Raw genomic sequence first — 18,099 nt, 5'->3', positions numbered from 1 at the left:
CCTGGATTCCCAGAAAATAAAGCACTAGAAGACCTTTGATTACTGACAGTTCTGTCTGTAACAAATCAACAACTATGTCAGTAACTGCTGCCCATCTCAGACCTTCCAGAGCTTTTATAGCCACCAGGCTATGCTTCCACACTGACCACGTCAATATGACATCATCAACATGACATTAGTCTTGCCCAAATATGGACTTCCACATGGCTCCAGACCGAGGTTATTATAGTTTTGCATTTTTGCCAGACCCAAGGGGTCGGGCTTACATGAGGCTTTGTATCTGTTTTCTCCAGACATGGTATGTCACTTTGTCCCCCGGCCCCAGCCAAAAAAGTCTGTCGCCCTTTCGTCATAGAGGGGACATAGAAGGGACACACGTCATGCGAAGCCCGGCCATTCAGATTTCAACCACTAGGGGTCTGGCAGTACCAGGTCTCCTGGTTCTAGTTAATTGACTGCAGGGTCGGGCTATGCAGCCCTCACACCTACGTTGCAACGTCAATCCGACTGATATGCCCATAAATGAGATCTCTGTATATGTCAGTCCTTGTCCCCTTTATGCCCATATATGGAGATATCTGTATATATCAGCCCATGTCCCTTTTATGCCCATATATGGAGATCCCTGATGTCGTCAGTATATGCCCATATATGGGCATGCCCCTTTTCTCCAGTTGTGCCCATATATGGATATATATGGCTGACTTGTTTGCGCTGATGCCATGACGACACATTGAGGTTAGACAACACACTCCATATTTGGGCGTAGCTGCATTGGAAACTCCTTATATGGTTACTGTCATGGTGACATGAGTGTGATATCAGAGGTCCGTCCGCCGGCCGGTCGTTTTGCCGTTTTGTTCTAAATTCCAGTTCTAGTTTTAGTTATTATTTAAATTAATATATCCGTATTGGATCAGGACTGGAACAAAGTGTATTGTTGCATCTCACACTACAACCTGCTGGTCCCTCTGAGGATTGTTTTAAATTGTCTGAGCTGTTTGGGATCTTTCACAACCAGGAAGTGAAAAAGGAAGAAAAAATGAAAGAAGAAAACCCCACAAGCTCTCCTTTTCTCTTCTGTGTCACCAAGCCTACTACTTCCACGCTAAATCACTTCAGTTCAATCCTCAAAAATAGAGCTAACGCAGCACTCAAGGACCTCTGGAAGGCAGAAGTCACACTGAAAAAGTCATTCAATTCAGAGAGGAACGTTTTCACGAATAATGATTACTTTATTATTCTCATTTTTCTCTATCTATACTGCAGAGCTTTAACCACTTAAACTCCAGCATCCGTATTGTGGGGAAAGCTTTAGCAGAAAATAGCAGATCGACAAGTTCATGTGTCACGCTGCGGTTTGAACTTGATGTTGGACTTAGCACTGAATCCACCATCATCAAGAGGGATTAGTTAAAAGTCAGTTAAATAAACACATAACATAATAACACCTAATGACATACATTGTATGTTAACAGGTGCCAAGCCTATGGCGGAATAGGCTCTATGCACAGCAGCCATATTGTAAAGAAATTGGGCATCTTCCTTACTTCCTTCACAGGTGCTAATGAACGCTCTGTTCCAGTCTGGTGAAACAGAGACAGAGTGCTGATATTGTGCATTTGGCTCACTAGAAACACTACACCAGTGGGTCTTAAAATGGCCAAATGGCCCCTTACAGGTGAGTAACTCTGAGAGTGTACGAATGGAACCAAATGGACCATTCTCAGAGTTATGATGGTCCTTGAAATGTAAAAGTTTGAGAAGCACTGTGCTACACTAAATGGAACAGAGCCTTCATTAGAATAATTGGTAACACCTGTGAAGGAAGAACGGAAGAGGCCTAATTTCTTTCCAATATGGCTGCTGTGCATAGAGCTCATTGACCCCCTGGCTCCATGGTGGTGGGAGGGTACTTTACCCTGTGCCACCCATAGAGTTATATCCCCGCCCATTCCACGTCTATGGAGTTGCTCGCCCAGCGCATACTCCCTTTTTCCCTGTTCTTCCGTGTTTGGAAAGGTGACGTCTCGCATGCGCAGTAGTGTCACCTCCGTGTGCAACCCCCTGCCCGAGCTCGTGCGCAAGCTCTTGAGTCGAAACTATTGGTCGAAACCGCTATCGCTCGCTCATGTATCGGTTCCCCAGCTGCACTTCCTGAGTTGGCCACCAGGGGAGCCGAGCTTCACTTATCCCTCTCGGGTCTGGGGACTTGGTGCTACCTGGATGCTTACTTTCTTCAGGGGGAGGTCATTCCACAGCTTTGGAGCCAGGGTGGCCAGGGTGACATGTAGGGACAGGAGTCATGTGTTTGCTGATCTAAGGGGTGTGGGGGCTGCATCATATCCTGCAGGGGTGTCACGGTCTTTGTGGTCACTTTGTAGGCCATCAACTCGGAGGGTGAATGCATAGGATTTCCCTGCATCTGGCTGCCATTCCTCCACTTCTGAGCAAGGGCCAGAGAGGAAGCCAGAGAGAAAAACCTCTACACAAATCTTAACAGCTCTCAGGGTGTGTGTGTGTGTGTGTGTGTGTGTGTGTGTGTGTGTGTGTGCGTGTGCGTGTGCGTGTGCGTGTGCGTGTGCGTGCGTGTGCGTGTGCGTGTGCGTGGGGAGGCATGCGTTAATCCGACAGACCTTTTCTCCGACTATGTGGCATCCGCGTGCGGTTAGGGTTAGGGTGCGGGTTTGGTTCGGGTTTAGTATTGAAACGTCGGAGCGTTGCGTGTGCGTGTGCGTGTGCGTGTGCGTGTGCGTGTGCGTGTGCGTGTGCGTGTGCGTGTGTGTGTGTGTGTGTGTGTTACAAAACTAAAGACAGCAGAAGATTTAGTGTCCTTGAGCAAGACTCTGAACCTGTAACTGCTCCTGATGAGCAGGTTACTGCCTTGCATGGTTTCCTCTGCGGTCTGAATGAATTGGTGAATGTAATGCTCACTGTTTAAGTGCTTTGGAGAAATGCGCTATCAAAAAAAAAAGCACCATTTATTATTGAGGAGAAACTTGGAAATGGACGCCAGAAGGGCAAAGTGCAATAAGAACAGTTGAGGATTGCTTCATTAAAATTAATTAAGTCAAACTACCCCCCCACCCTCACTGGCCTTATATAACCTTTCTGTCGGCACTTCAAACAGCATCAGTGTAGAAGCTGTTCAGCTTTAGCACCACAATTAATTCATATGCTTAATCCTGCAGACTTTCAGACTTTTCAGACTTTCAACTTTCAAGAGGGGAATGAAAGAGAGAAAGACGTCCAGAGCACGGAAGCAGGAGCAGTTGAGACAGTTGTTACGAAGGAAAGAAAGATAGAGAAAAATGAAAGACAGAGACAGAAGGAAAAGAGAGAGACAGAGAGAGAGAGAGAGAGAGAGAGAGAGAGAGAGAGAGAGAGAGAGAGAGACAGAGACAGAGAGAGAGAGAGAGAGAGAGAGAAGCTAGATAGTGACAATCACCTGTCAAGTATCATTTATAGTCGGACGTCAGGATACGTAACGAGCGCCAGCGCTCCTTACGTTGTCGTTTTTGTCTCCCCCTCCGTCAACTGCGGCTCCAGTTTTTCCTTCCGTGCAGTCGACATTCACCGTCAGGTCGACGTGTACGTTCTCTACGTTGCCTGTAGTACCACTGGCGCCCGTTGGCAGTAAAGGAAAAAAAAGTTTTCCTTGGGCCCTCTTTCTCCAAAGAAAGACCTACGTTGGTGAAAGTACTTGAGTAAATGTACTTAATTACCAATAGCCGACCGCCGATCCACGGTCTGTGACAAAATGAACCCAGCCATTCCCTAAACACACACACACACACAAATAATATAGCACTGCACAGTGCAGTATGGGTCGAAACTCACGTTTTGTAGACGATCATTGTTTTTGTCTAGTTTGTGTCTTTTATTGCGTTGTTTTGGCTAGATGCTAATGCTCCACGTTAGTGATGTTGCCAGGTTTTGTGAGAGAAATCAGCAACCAGGTCTATGAAAACAAGCCCAAAAGAATCGACTAGGCCACGTCACATGAAAATAGCAGATCTACAATATATATTTGAGAATCACTGGTTTAAATAATAATTGGCCCAAATAAGCAACTACACTTTAGAAACAAGCCCAAATAAAACCGCAACCACCAAAGTTTGTTTACAAGCAACTTTACAGAAAAATAAGCCCAAAGTCGCTTATAATAAGCGGACATGGCAACACTTTTAGCTCGCAACTGCCATCTAGTGGATTAATAGGTGTATGACGCCTCAAAGGAATAATTCCAACGGCTTTAACGTGCGCGACCATGCATGTATCCATAAAGAACGCAAGACATCCCTCACCCACTGACGCACGTTAAAGACCCATCTAGGGACTTTGAACGGCCCTTCACTGGGCCAGGAGCAGAACAGGAAGCCAATCACCCATGTTTGGAGCCCCACAGTGGGGGGTGGAGGGTGAGGAGCAGAGCTCCCTTGTAAAAGGGATTTTGATGCGATTTTACCCATATAAATAAAGCTTTATATATATTTTTTTAAAGGAGCAGGGCTGCCTAGAGTCGCCTCTGATAACCGTCCCTGTGTCAGCCCTCTATCTATCTATGTCATGCATGTCACGCATGGCTCTGCGAGGGACACGAAAGCCACCACCCACACCACCAACACGTCAACACTATAGCAACCTGCAGCTCTGTCAGGGAGCGGCAGGAGCAACTGATGTCTACACACCCGCGCACAGCAGTGGTGTAAAGTCACTAAGTACATTTACTCAAGTACTGTACTTAAGTACAACCGTGAGGTACGTATTTCCAATGTTTAATACTTTTACTTCTACTCCACTACATCTCAGAGGCAAATATTGTACTTTTACTCCACTACAATTATTTGAAAACTTTAGCTACTACAGTAGTTACTTTGCAGATATAAATGATTACATTATAAAACATACATTAAACACTTAAGCCCTATTTTATACCTATAGGCTATTTGAAAATAGCCGATCTACAAGCTCAGAACGCGTCGCATCGCAACGCGTTGTGAGCTTGTAGATCGTCTATTTTCAAACATTTGAGTACTTTTGGTACTTTAAGTAAATTTTAATGCGAATACTTTTGTACTTTTACTCAAGTAACATTTTGAACAATTGATACTTTTACTTAAAGTTGTACAGTGCAAATAAAAAGCCTCTGCTGGTCATTACCGTCACTGCAGGCCGTTTGTTTATTACTGCGTTACCCAGAATTCCATTCGTTTTCACCGGAAGACGGAAGCGTTTCAAAAAGCGTTCTTTTAATTGTTTTATACGATCTGTGGATCGTTTCTCTTAGCCAGTGGAGCTTTAGTTACCGTGAGCTGTGTTTTCTTTTTCTGTTTTTTTTCGTTCTTCAAATCATACAATCTCTTAAAATCAGTGTGAGTTTCCTTTTTGTTATTAGCACGGTAGTTCCTGGCCAAACAGGAAACCGGTGCAGTAGTTCCTGGCCAAACAGGAAAACGGTGCATTTCCGCTTCCATTTTCCGGCCAGATGACGTCATTTTCGCGGGAAGGTCAACCCCGACAACGTTCAATAGAAAATATATAAATAAAAGGCTTTCGGGGGTGAAATTCATGGAGTGGGTGTTGTGAAACATTTGCCACTCACAAAAGATATACAATTTAACTTTAGTTTTATTGAAAAAGTTACCTAGCATTACTTTAAGTAGAAAATGTGAGTACTTTTTCCACCACTGGCGTGCACACACACAGAAGCTCAAAAGTGAAAAGTGTATAGAGGAAATAGTGTATGGAGAGGAATTCACACCTTTAAAAAAACATTTGTTTGTGTAGCTCTCAAACTGAACGGAATAATATCAAATGAATAGAATTTCTACGGCTACATCGTTGCACAGGAACGAAACAATCCATTCACTGACGAGATCATCCGCGCCCACATGGCTCGTCACAAACATCCCCAATGCCCAGATGGCATATGGCTAAGTAAGCCAGTCTCAGGAAAGGGACAATGAAATCACGGAGGCTGTTAACATTCCACCATTTTAATGGATTTCATTTAGACACTTCAGCTAAGAAATAACCAGACCATTAATTAACCATTTACCATTTATTAACTATTACCATATTAACCATTTACCATAAATGCAATGATATTACATTCAAGTTTGGCGGTGTGACTCTGCTCATGTGATATTACAGATTACCTGCGCAAGCAGGACAACAGATCTGAAAACACAAACCCTCCAGAGCAGAGCATAAAATACAGTTTTACATAAACATAACATTGAACCTTCAATGCATAATTAAACTACCACATATCATAGTACAATCCACAGAACCACAGTACAATACACATAATCATAGAACCACAGTACAAACACAGAATCAACCTATACCAATATGAACTAAATGCCACAGGGAGGAGGCCGGGGAGGTGAAGGGAATTTGAAAACAAACAGCTGTACACCCAGCTTAGACAGCGAAGCACGTAGACTGAACAGAGAACAGAGGCTGCTTAAATGAACCGCCAGAGTTGCACTGTGGGTATGAGGGCATGAGTGAGTTGGCTTGTAGCAAATGAAAATTACAAGAGGTTGAACGTACTGACTTTAAGGAGTACGACTGTATAAGCTTGTTAGCGAATGGTTGGGTCCGGGGAGTGTGAATGAAGTATATAAATATTCTGCCTTCCGTGTCTACATGAACTATCGTTACACTGAATTAATTTCCAGGGGTTAGGAAACGTGTCTGAAGTAGCTGTCTAATTTGTGTACCTCAGAAGTAACTATGTCCGTGAGTATTCTGCGTAATGGATCTGTTTTAGAGTGCTGATGCATGGAAGCTTTACACCGCTCCAAGTGGTTCGATAAAGAACGATGAACACATTTGATTCAGTTGACTTTTTTACTGAAGCTTTAAAGGCAGTCTTCAATTGTACAGACGTGGGTGTGGTTCTGGTTGAAATACATAAAACAGATAACATACAACAATTAACACCCGATCTACAATCATTAACATAATACCTGCCTAAATAACACACTTAACCATCAAATTCAGACAACTGCACAAACAAACATGTTGGCTACTCACAACAAAGAGACGCACACGTGCAGGTCTGCACAGTTAGGGAAGAAAACAGCAGACTGATCCTGCTTTTATAGCTGAGGCCTGACTTGATTGCTATGGGCTCCAGCTGACTGACTAATTAAGAGATCGAGGTCAGCTGGCCTTGCCAATCAGTGGTAGCCTACTCCACTGGGGAGGCATGCGTTAATCCGACAGACCTTTTCTCCGACTATGTGGCATCCGCGTGCGGTTAGGGTTTCAACTGGCCTCTTTCACAGGATCGTTGAGACACACAGGTTACTGCATTTGAAGTGAATAGCATGCTGCCTATGCTGCTGTTGTATTGCAACACTTGCAAAAAACGTTGTCATCGTCTTTCTTTTTTAAATGGTCCCAGACCGAACTACATAAACGCTTCATTTTCCATGATTCATCTTGTTGTCACTCACACGGAAATGCATGTCTTTCCCTCATTCTTCTTTTATGATTCTTGGACATTGAAGGTGTGAAACTCCTCTCTTGAGCCTCCCTGAGTGTGTTGACAGTACGTCCGTTCTGTTTACATTCAATCAATAATAATAAGGTATTCAATCAATAATCACTCCCGATAAACTGGGGTAGAACCCCACCCCCTCCCCAATTGTCGGGAGGTCCCAAATCAGCTCGGTTATCTTGTAGCGATGCGCCCAGCTTTAGTCTTCAAGTTCGAACCGGAGTTGAATGTCGACCGGCTCAAAAAGGTTTTAATCCCTTCTTTTGCATTATTCAATTCATGTCCATCGGTCTGGCTTATCCTTGCTTCCACTACTTATTATATCAGCCCATTATGCGCAAATAACGTCCTCCTCCTAACGGGGGAACTGATAATAATAAAATTATATATCAGTTACTCTGACAGGGAGACATTCTGTGGTGGATGTTGAAAATGTCTCCTAAAAATAGATTGAGTGCATCGGGGAGGGAGAGAGCACGAGACGAGAAACAGGGAGGGAAGGAATTGAAGTAGAAGATATTGTTAGCGTCAGAAGGAGGGTTCATAACAAGAGTATTATAGAGAAACAACCCATAGCAAGCGAAAATCCTAAATGAGACCTCCATTATGTATCATTTGTGTCTCTAGATAAAGATGAGCACCAGCCGAGACCAAAGTGCATTTTCTCATTCTTCTCAATTTGAACTCCTGAGATATGACACTGTTCAGTCTCACAGTGATCACTGTTTGAGTTCTCAAAATGATCTTAATGGCGTCGCTATTATGGAGTCTAATCTCTGTCTTTCAGTGATCACTGTTTGAGTTCTTGGGATAATCTCACTAACATCTCTTTTAAAGAGTCTCATCTCTGTCTTTCAGTGATCACTGTTTGAGTTCTTGGGATAATATCACTAACATCTCTTTTAAAGAGTCTCATCTCTGTCTTTCAGTGATCACTGTTTGAGTTCTTGGGATAATCTCACTAACATCTCTTTTAAAGAGTCTCATCTCTGTCTTTCAGTGATCACTGTTTGAGTTCTTGGGATAATCTCACTAACATCTCTTTTAAAGAGTCTCATCTCTGTCTTTCAGTGATCACTGTTTGAGTTCTTGGGATAATCTCACTAACATCTCTTTTAAAGAGTCTCATCTCTGTCTTTCAGTGATCACTGTTTGAGTTCTTGGGATAATCTCACGAATATCTATTTTAAAGAGTCTCATCTCTGTCTTTCAGTGATCACTGTTTGAGTTCTTGGGATAATCTCACTAACATCTCTTTCAAAGAGTCTCATCATTACGGAAGAAAGGAAATATATGAACACATATGCCAATATATGGCAGGTATATGCAGAATATATGCCGCATATCCAGCATATACTGTATGCCATATTCAGGTTCATATATGTGCATATATGTTGATATATAGGGAATATATGTTGCATATCGTCGGTGTCCAGCCGGGACCAGCTAACTCCTTTTTTTTCATAAATCAATGCTATTGAACCCCCTTTACATCTGTGTAAAGTTATTTTTTATAATAAACTATGAAAAGTATTAAAAAGCGCCTCTGAAGAAAACTCCCAACTCCATTGGATCCTCAAACTGTCCGTCAAAAACAAACAACTCCCCCTCCTCTCATGCTCTCCACTGCTCCATACTATATATACAGGGTTTTTGCCAATTGTCAAATATAAATACTACAGATTTAAAAAAAACGTAATTCAGACTTTTTTTTTTTACCAATTGTCAGATATAAATTTGGACAGTTTTCACTGTGTAATTTCAGCGTTAAACCAATATGCAGGATGTGACTGAATATCACTCATGTCAGACTGCATTCATGCTTTACCCTCCACCTTTAGCAGAGACTTTAAGTGAACAGTCATTTGCTCTCGGCTCTGGTCACCGTTTTGCGGGGTGTTTTCACCAACCCAGTGACTGGAAGGTTTAGGCAACACACAACACACAACAGTGTAATAATAAAATGTTGATGGATAGGTAAATGCAACTGTGGTTGTTATTGTTAGTGCAGTAGGCTACAGATTTGATAGGCTACAGATTCTATTATTCATGAATGTATTTTTTTTTTATTGATATGCCATTTATTTATTGTTGGTGTGCCATGATTGCTTTTGTTAAATAAATTTAGTATTGAGTATTGAGGCAGAATTGTTTGTTGTACTCAACTGTAGAAGAACAACAGTGGTAACAGTTAGATCCATGGATGTTTCCAATGCATGTTAAAATAAAAGTTGTTTAAGTACAGCATTCAGCTTGATCTATACTTAGTATATGAGGATGGCGCACACCATAAATAGCTGATCTCCAAGCTCACAATGTGTTGTGATGTGTTGTGAGCTTTGAGATTCATTGTCAGCTGTTCTTATCAATGATGGACAAAACCTCCTAACTCCACTCAATGATGGACAAAACCTCCTAACTCCACTTGAACTGGATTTGGGTAAAGTGGTGATAATATAATGACACATGCAAGTATCTGATAATATATAAAGTCACAATACCAAGTTTGATGAGGCAGTATTGCTTTGTTTTAAAAATATAAGGTTTTATTAAAAAAATATATTTTGTTTTTCATTTCCTGAACAATTACCATTTTGGAGTTATATGTGTCCACATATATGCCACAATCAGGTTCATATATTTGCATATAGTCATAAATGCCTACATATATGCCTACATATATAGCTAATAGGACTTTTTGCATACATAATGCCTATATACAGCTCACTTTTTTTATTTTAAAGTATTCATTATTGTAAGTATTTCCATTCAATGTAGATTGTGGATTATGGAAGATATGTATAAAGACAATATTATTGAATTAGGTCTGCTGCCACTCTTATTTATTTTAAAACACAACTAAAGACCTTTCTGTTTTCCACTGCCTTTGATTATTTTTCTTTTTTCTCTTTTCTTTTCTCTTCTGCACTGCAACTGTATCTATAATTTTTTTTTTACTTATTTTGGTTTATGCATCCTAATGTCATGTTATAATTTTATAATTGTGTTTCCTATGAAATGTGCTATACAAATAAAGTTGCCTTGCCTTGCCAATGTTTTATTGTATCATCAGGCTATCTTGTAAATAACAGCTCAATCTGGGGAATCCATCAGTTTTTTGGGGCGGGGGCGAAATCCTTTGAATTTGTTATTGCTGAATTACTACTTGAGAGATTAATAACAGTTTAACACTTTAGAACCTTTATTTCTCAGAATCAAATGAAAAATGATTAAAACTGGCATCCTTAATATTATTGTAATTTTGAGATATCAAGGACAAATTTGTGCTTTTGTGTTGAGAAAAGTTAAAAAGTAAGAAAAGAAAGCAGGCAGACAATGAAATCCATGGTCTGGAAGACTGCCTGACCGCCGATTGGTTATGTGATGTTTCCCTGACAACCAGCAAACCAATACAACCACAGCTGTGCTGTCATTGGCCGTCCCTTATCACGTGACCGGGCCGTTCTTTCAGCGTTGCCAGGGTTTTTCATTATAAGTTAGCCCCCAAGATTGTATTTGAAAATAGCAGATCTACAAGCTCACAACGCGTCACCCACGGTGTGTTGTGTGCTTGTAGATCTGCTATTTTCAAATAGCCGGTGCATACAGTAGCTTTAAAGTGTTCATGTGGCCCATAGTCGCTTCTTTTGGGCTTGTTTTCCTAGACCTGGTTGCCTATTTCTCTCACAGAATCTGGCAACGTTGCGTTTTCCGGTTTTATCACAACAACGGTCCCATTTTTGAAATGCGTCAGCAGGCAGCAGCTATGAAGAGAACACTACGGAGGTAACTATTATTAATGTTATTATTATTATCTACATGTACAGCTTCTAAATATAGTATAATATACTTGTTGTGACTTAACACACACGTCCATGCAAGCTACTTTGTGTTAAAACATTGTGTGGGTGCCTGGGTGGTGGTGGGACATAAGTTAGCCTCTAGGCTAACTGATATAGCCTCTTTACCATCTAGTTACTTCAGTTTTTAGTAACAACTAATATTGGTCTTTCCACCGACAGGAATGAAGCTAACTCAATTACTGTGTATCTGGATGAAGGTATTGATGTTTGTTTTTTATGTAGAATGCATGGCTCTGTTTACCAAGTGATTTTTGAACTAGTTGCTCATTAATGTTTATTTTATTTGTGATTGCAGGGATGTGCAGGCCAGGCCAGGCCATGGTGTGACTCAAAGAAAGCTTAAGGTACACACAGTACAATCATTTATGCTGTTGGCAAATAATAAGAAATAATACAACAATAATAATGCAATAGCTATTGTTAATCAACCACTAAAGTCTAGTATATACTTTGATACAGTTCCCCCAGCACTTATACCTGTACACCAGATCTCTTAGCCGAAAGCCAATCTACAAGCTCACAACGTGTCGCAACACAATATGTTGAGAGCTTGTAGATCGGCTATTTTCACCAAATTTTCACCCTGAAGGGACACGTGGTTTAATGTGGTTAGCCTAATTTATTTTAAACCTAACGTTAACCAAACTTGAGTGAGCCAAGAATTATGGCAAATTGAGGTAAACATAATGGATATTTGCCACAAAATATGCATGCATTGTTATTGCTATTGTTGTTGTTGTTGTTGTGGTTACTACTTCTATAGTCTTACATTTTCTTTCCTTTTCAGGGCTGCGTTTGTTCATGGCACTTCATGGTTCAAGCATAACTGTAAGTCATATGGAGGGGAAATGTAAATAAATGTTCTGTTCTCCCAGATATACATAACTTTTCAGACTACAACTGAATTTGGACAGTCTGCTCTGCTATCTTACCATTGTAAAAGTTAATCACTGTCTCATTTCAAATTTAGGACAACTATTTACTACTGGGAGATTAACTACACATATCAATACAAACTAAGTTTCTTAATATAGTAACCAGATTTTCCATGAAATAATTATAGTTGTAGCCCTAATACATTTACATCTGCTGCATTTGTCAGGTGGACATTGTGAAGGGATCCTCCTGAGTCCTGACGCTGCTTCAGAGCAACCTCAAATGTAAGTGTTGGTCTCAATCACGTCATCAATAAATAAAACACATGTGTTAACACATTACATGGTATGTTATGGGATTCACCTAAAAAAACAACTGTTTTTACACTGTTTTAGGGGCTTGTGTTTTCTGATGCTTTATTGTGGCTAATATTTATTAATATTTGTTCCACGCTCTAGAGCTTAAAGTGTGGGGCCATTACTATGTGAACAGTGAACATCAGCTGCTGCAAATCAGCATTTCCATGGCACTACTTACAAGGTAAGAAAACAGTTGACATATTTTTGTTTTGGACATAGGTCATGATCAGGTACCAACTGATGCCATGTTCGACTTTCTTGTCTGTATAATTGTCAGCTTGTTACAGTTATTGGTTAATTTGTGCAATTTTGATTTATTTATGTTTACACTCAAGCCTTTTAAAATTCTGCCTGGCTCAGCTTTGTACCACTTTGTGTTCACTCTGTATCCCCATAAGCTAGATCTGAGATGTTGTCTGTGAAACCGCTTACCTTTCTTTTGCAAATTAATAATTACATAATATTACTTAAGGTCAAAAGCCAAAGCATGGTGATGGGGAGCAGCTGGAGGCCCATGATCCAGTCAAAAAGATGGACACAATTGGTGAGTATAAAAAAAAAGAAATTCATTGAGAAAGGAAAACAAGTTCTTGTATGCAGTAATTTGACCTCATAGGATGTGCCAACTATGGTCAACCCTGACCGACGGAGGCCTATATTTGGTAAAACCTGTGCAGATTAGCGCTGTCGTTGTACAATGTCCCATAACAAGTGGAGTTCATGTGATGTCAAACATCTATTTTTTAAAATCAGGCTATTTGGAAAAGCCTAACTTTACCTTAATATTTGTAACCAATAATAATTGCAAACTTGCCAGGTTCTTGGAAAAAAAATCACGAGAAAAAACACTACTAAAATAGTTAATTTGTTTGAATAAAGGGCATTATCATCAATAAACTCACAGAGAAGCTCTTGTACACTAAAACAGGCGGTGTAGCAAATGGAGTGAAATGCTTGGAGTCTGTAGTAGACTTTGGTCCACTGTTTTCTCATTAGTTCCTTTTCTCTTCTCTGTAGAGGCAACCCAGAAGAAGTGGCCACACACTACCAAAGGATGGCTGGGTACCCAGCTGATCCTCTCATCCCCCCCCTGACACACAAGTGGAGGCACGCATTGCTGCTTGTCTGGCTAACATCTCGGAGTGGATGTCCAGCTCAACCTGGACAAGACCGAGCTGATGTACCTCCCGGGGAAGGGCTGTCCGCACCGAGACATGGCCATCATCATTGATAATGCTGTGGTGACGTCAACTCGGACTGCGAAGAATCTGGGTGTGACCCTGGACGATCAACTGTCGTTCTCGGCAAACATCGCATCAGTGACACGGTCCTGCATCTGCCATCAGACCTCTGGAGCTTGTTCAGAAAGCTGCGGCTTGTCTGGTGTTCAACCGCCCCAAGTTCTCCCACACAACTATCCTTCTCCGTTCTCTACACTGGCTCCCCGTAGCAGCTCGGATCCAGTTTAAAACCCTGGTGCTTGCCTATAGGGCAGTGAAAGGAACAGCTCCTCCTTACTACCGGGCTATGGTCGATGCCTACACCCCTGCCCGACCACTTCGGTCTGCCACCTCGGGGCGACTGATTGCCTTGTCACTCAAGGGTCCTTCTGGCCGATCCACACGGTCACGACTTTCTGGCACGTTCTGGCCCCACAGTGGTGGAATGAACTTCCCACTGATGTCAGGATAGCAGAGTCACTGCCCATCATTTGCCGCAGGCTGAAAACCCACCTCTTCAGGAAACACTACCCTTCGTCTTTGCCTGGCCTACTTGTTGTTAACTAGTTGTACGAACGCTTGTTTTATTGTTGTATTGTTTTATTGGATCTTGTTTAGTCGATTCACTTTATTTGTTTTAGCTCTTGCTCATTTGATTTTGCTATTTTGTCTCATCTGTTAAAGAAAAATAGGTAGCTGATATATTGCACTTTTACCTTAGCGCTAGATATACTCTTGGTTGCTTGTTTTTGCAGAAAATGCACTTAAGACTTCTGGTGATTAGTAGTTTTCGTTCCCTACCTATGTTTTACATACTGTATTGGATAGATATAAAACATATGCCCAAGTGATGGGAAGAATGTCAATATTAATGTGGTTGGCTAGTTATTTAAAAAAAAAAATAAGTGAATAAATAAATGTGAAATATGTACATATATATGTACATATATGTAATATACATATATGTAGGTGGCCAATTTCGAATATGTCACATATATGTGACATATATTAAAAACATGTATGTTCATATATTTCCTTTCCGTTAACTGCTGTAAATGTGTCCCTGTGTTGAAAATAAATGTTGTACTGTTAAAATGATCAATGATGTCTATTTTTTTCCAGAAATCTGAGTATTAATTGTATAATTCTTAATTGTTTCTCATAATGCTCATGTGTGTCTCAGATCGAGGTCTCATATAGCTCCATTAATGCTCATGTGTGTCTCAGATCGAGGTCTCATATAGGTCCATTAATGCATCCAATAGAAATAAATGAGATGAGGAAGAGAGATTGAACTCACAATGATGAGATCTCTATAAGGGCTCATTATTCTCAGATGTTTCTTATTATGTTTCTCAGATTCCCTTCAATGAAGGCTCCGGTTGAGATCTCCTCTGTTTATCATACTTCTCAAATACTTCTCGCCTGAACCAAACTTAGTTATCTTAGACTTAGTATCTCATTCTCATCTCTCTCTATTGCTCCTAGTTTTGTTCTTAGGAGTAATAGGGCAGCAGCAAATGATCACAGAATGATATACAAACGAGAAGGCAATAGTTATGTCTCAGAGTTGAGATTCAGCAATAGATAAGCAACAAAAATTTTGCTATGGGAAGTGCTGTTTGATTGTGGACTGATACTATTAGCCTACATTATAACATTTTTATTTTATTACACTAGTGTTCCCCTTCCCGGTCAAAAAAGCTTGCTTGTTACTGTCAGATAGAAGCTTGTCCAAGGGGGAGTTTCTAGCAAACCAATCCAAAACTGTAACTTTTCAGAAAATGGGAAAAATGAATCAATGTTCCAATGAATAAAATGTAGTCATAATGACTCACAATCTCTTGTTAATACTAAGTCCTGCAGACAGCCTTAACAACTTTCACCATTTTTTCTACAAGCTCTCAACCCGCCCGACAATTTGAGCTACTTTTGTGTGACACTGTAGTTATGACAAAGCAGGGCATTAATTCACGAAAAAACATAAAAAGTTAAAATGTGGAGATACCTGAGGTTTCTGCCCAACAGCAACGATGTAAATTGTCTCGAGGCAATTTGTTGAGCTCATTTCACAATGATTAAAACCCTGAATGTAAATAAATGGCATGCCTTTCTATAATGCCTTCATCCAAACCAGGGACCTTTCACATAGCAGCTGTGACAGCTGGGATGTGATGGTATTACCCAGGACAATGAGGCACCTTAATTCACTGTTGTTTGTAGTGGTGTGGTGTAAGTGCTATTAACAAGGCAGTCTTCAGAATGATTGTGTTAATTCACCCTTATGGAGATATTAACACATAAGCACCGTATCCCCACAGACCACCTTCATCAGGACAAGGTCTATTAGCCAAAACACTGTTTGGATTAACACTGTAAATGTGTGCATTTATACGGAAAATGATACGATAAGAGACAACTGGAGGACTGGGATGAGAGAGAGAGAGAGAGAGAGAGAGAGAGAGAGAGGGGAACAGACCAGGGGAGAGAGTAAGGCATTAAGATATAAATGAAGACTTAATTCTTATTCATCCATTGCAAGTCAGAACAGCATAGCCTGACTTAAACTGTACAAAGGGCTATTTAAACAGTAATGTCATGTAGATTAACACTCAACAATGTTACCATAGATCACATGGAGGAGAAAGAGGGGGAATTGCAAAGAAAGATGCTAGAAAATATAAGCATCTGCTGGCCATTGCCTTTTTTCTATCTAAAGTATAGGGCCGAAAGATAAAGTGAATTAATTTGACTGTTTTTGCACAGTGAAAAATTCTAAATTGCACAATCGATACATGCAATCATCCCCACGACCCCCCCCCCCCCCCCACACACACACACACACACACACACCTTGAAAGTCAAGTATAGTCAATTTCAATTTTAGCCCCAAACACTGACACCTGTGTGATTTAAAAAATATATATTATATATAATTGATGAAGCAAGTCTATTTCGGAGCTATGAACACTGATTTGTCTGTTTTATTGATTGCGTTGTTACTTTTATTATTTTTTTGTTTGCTTGTCTGTAATAATGAGAGTCAATATAATAACATTTTCTGTCTCTGAAGTCAACAGAAGATAAAACCTTGAGAACGTGAAAGGCATAAAGAGAGGTGTGTAATATCACTGGCCAGTCGACTGCACCAATGGCACACGTACCTATATGACCGTGTGTCAATCCAAATGAAGAAATCATGGTCTGTCTCGTAAGAACACAAATGTAATCATGGATTTCAATCCCAACAGACAAGAATATCAGATGGAAGATCATATCTACCAACAGTCAGGAGAGAGAGAGAGAGAGAGAGAGAGAGAGAGAGAGAGAGAGAGAGAGAGAGAGAGAGAGAGAGAGAGAGAGAGAGAGAGAACCAGTGTCACACAGCAACTGGGAGCAGTTTATCATCAGCAGTCGCTGCCGTGTTGTTTATATCGGTTATCAAAAGCTCCAGTAAATATTGAAGGGCAAAGCAAATAAATAATGCAAATCCACTCCACGACTGCCTTTCATAAACTAGAGACAGAGTAGGGAGGGCATCATAATTGACCTCGTTGTTTGCATAATGTCACAGAGCAGGCAGGCTCGAACGAGCAGGACGAAAACTGAAGTAGGAATTACAACATTGAGATGAATGGGAGTGTGTCATTCATAAACAACAGTAATCAATGTTATCCTGACAGAATGATTCAGGTTGTTAAGAGATGTCGGTAGCACTTTACAATAATGACCCGTTATAAAGCATTTATAAATGTGTATAAGCAGTTTGTAGACTATTAACAAATCATTAACAACCTGTTTGTTCACATTTGTAAATTATTACTAAAACCTTTATAACTATGGTTACAAATCATTTATAAGGTATTAGTAAGTAGTAAACTATTCATGAAAAGCCATTTTCAAGAAGACTGATGTCTAATTGATGATGTCAAATTCTCTGGCAGAGAAATGCTCTCCACTGAGCACCGCTTTCTAGATATTTGGCTCATGGCCTTTCATCTGGGCTGTCTGGTAGTGTTTCAGACCATGTTTCATCAAATGCCTTCTGCATCCTCTAGGACTGTTTCCCAAACACTGGGTCGGGACCCATTTGTGGGTCGCAGGCCGATTTGTATTGGGCGCGAGTAAACATCCCTTTATTTTTGTTTCCTACATTTTGTTCTTAAGAAAATAGGTCTGTATTTTTTTCAAATTAACTGCTTCAGTGCCACTGGACGTCTAAGACGTCCGTTTTAACATAAGCCGTGAGTGCCACTGGACGTCTA

At 40.6% G+C, this 18,099-nt stretch overlaps 1 long non-coding RNA gene across 1 annotated transcript; it reads left to right on the top strand.

The window, feature by feature from the left end:
- Positions 1-11,684: 11,684 nt before the first annotated feature.
- LOC311061534 lies at positions 11,685-13,828 on the top strand. Its single transcript, XR_014602409.1, has 6 exons — positions 11,685-11,723; positions 12,167-12,207; positions 12,482-12,539; positions 12,714-12,795; positions 13,087-13,158; positions 13,632-13,828. It is a non-coding gene; the product is annotated as an uncharacterized lncRNA (long non-coding RNA).
- Positions 13,829-18,099: the final 4,271 nt, after the last annotated feature.

This window comes from Gymnoscopelus microlampas, assembly GCF_963454915.1.
Source record: "Gymnoscopelus microlampas genome assembly, chromosome: 15".
NCBI classification, from domain to species: Eukaryota; Metazoa; Chordata; class Actinopteri; order Myctophiformes; family Myctophidae; genus Gymnoscopelus; species Gymnoscopelus microlampas.
Note: the sequence above shows the minus strand (reverse complement) of the source record. Positions and strands in the feature narration are given on the sequence as shown.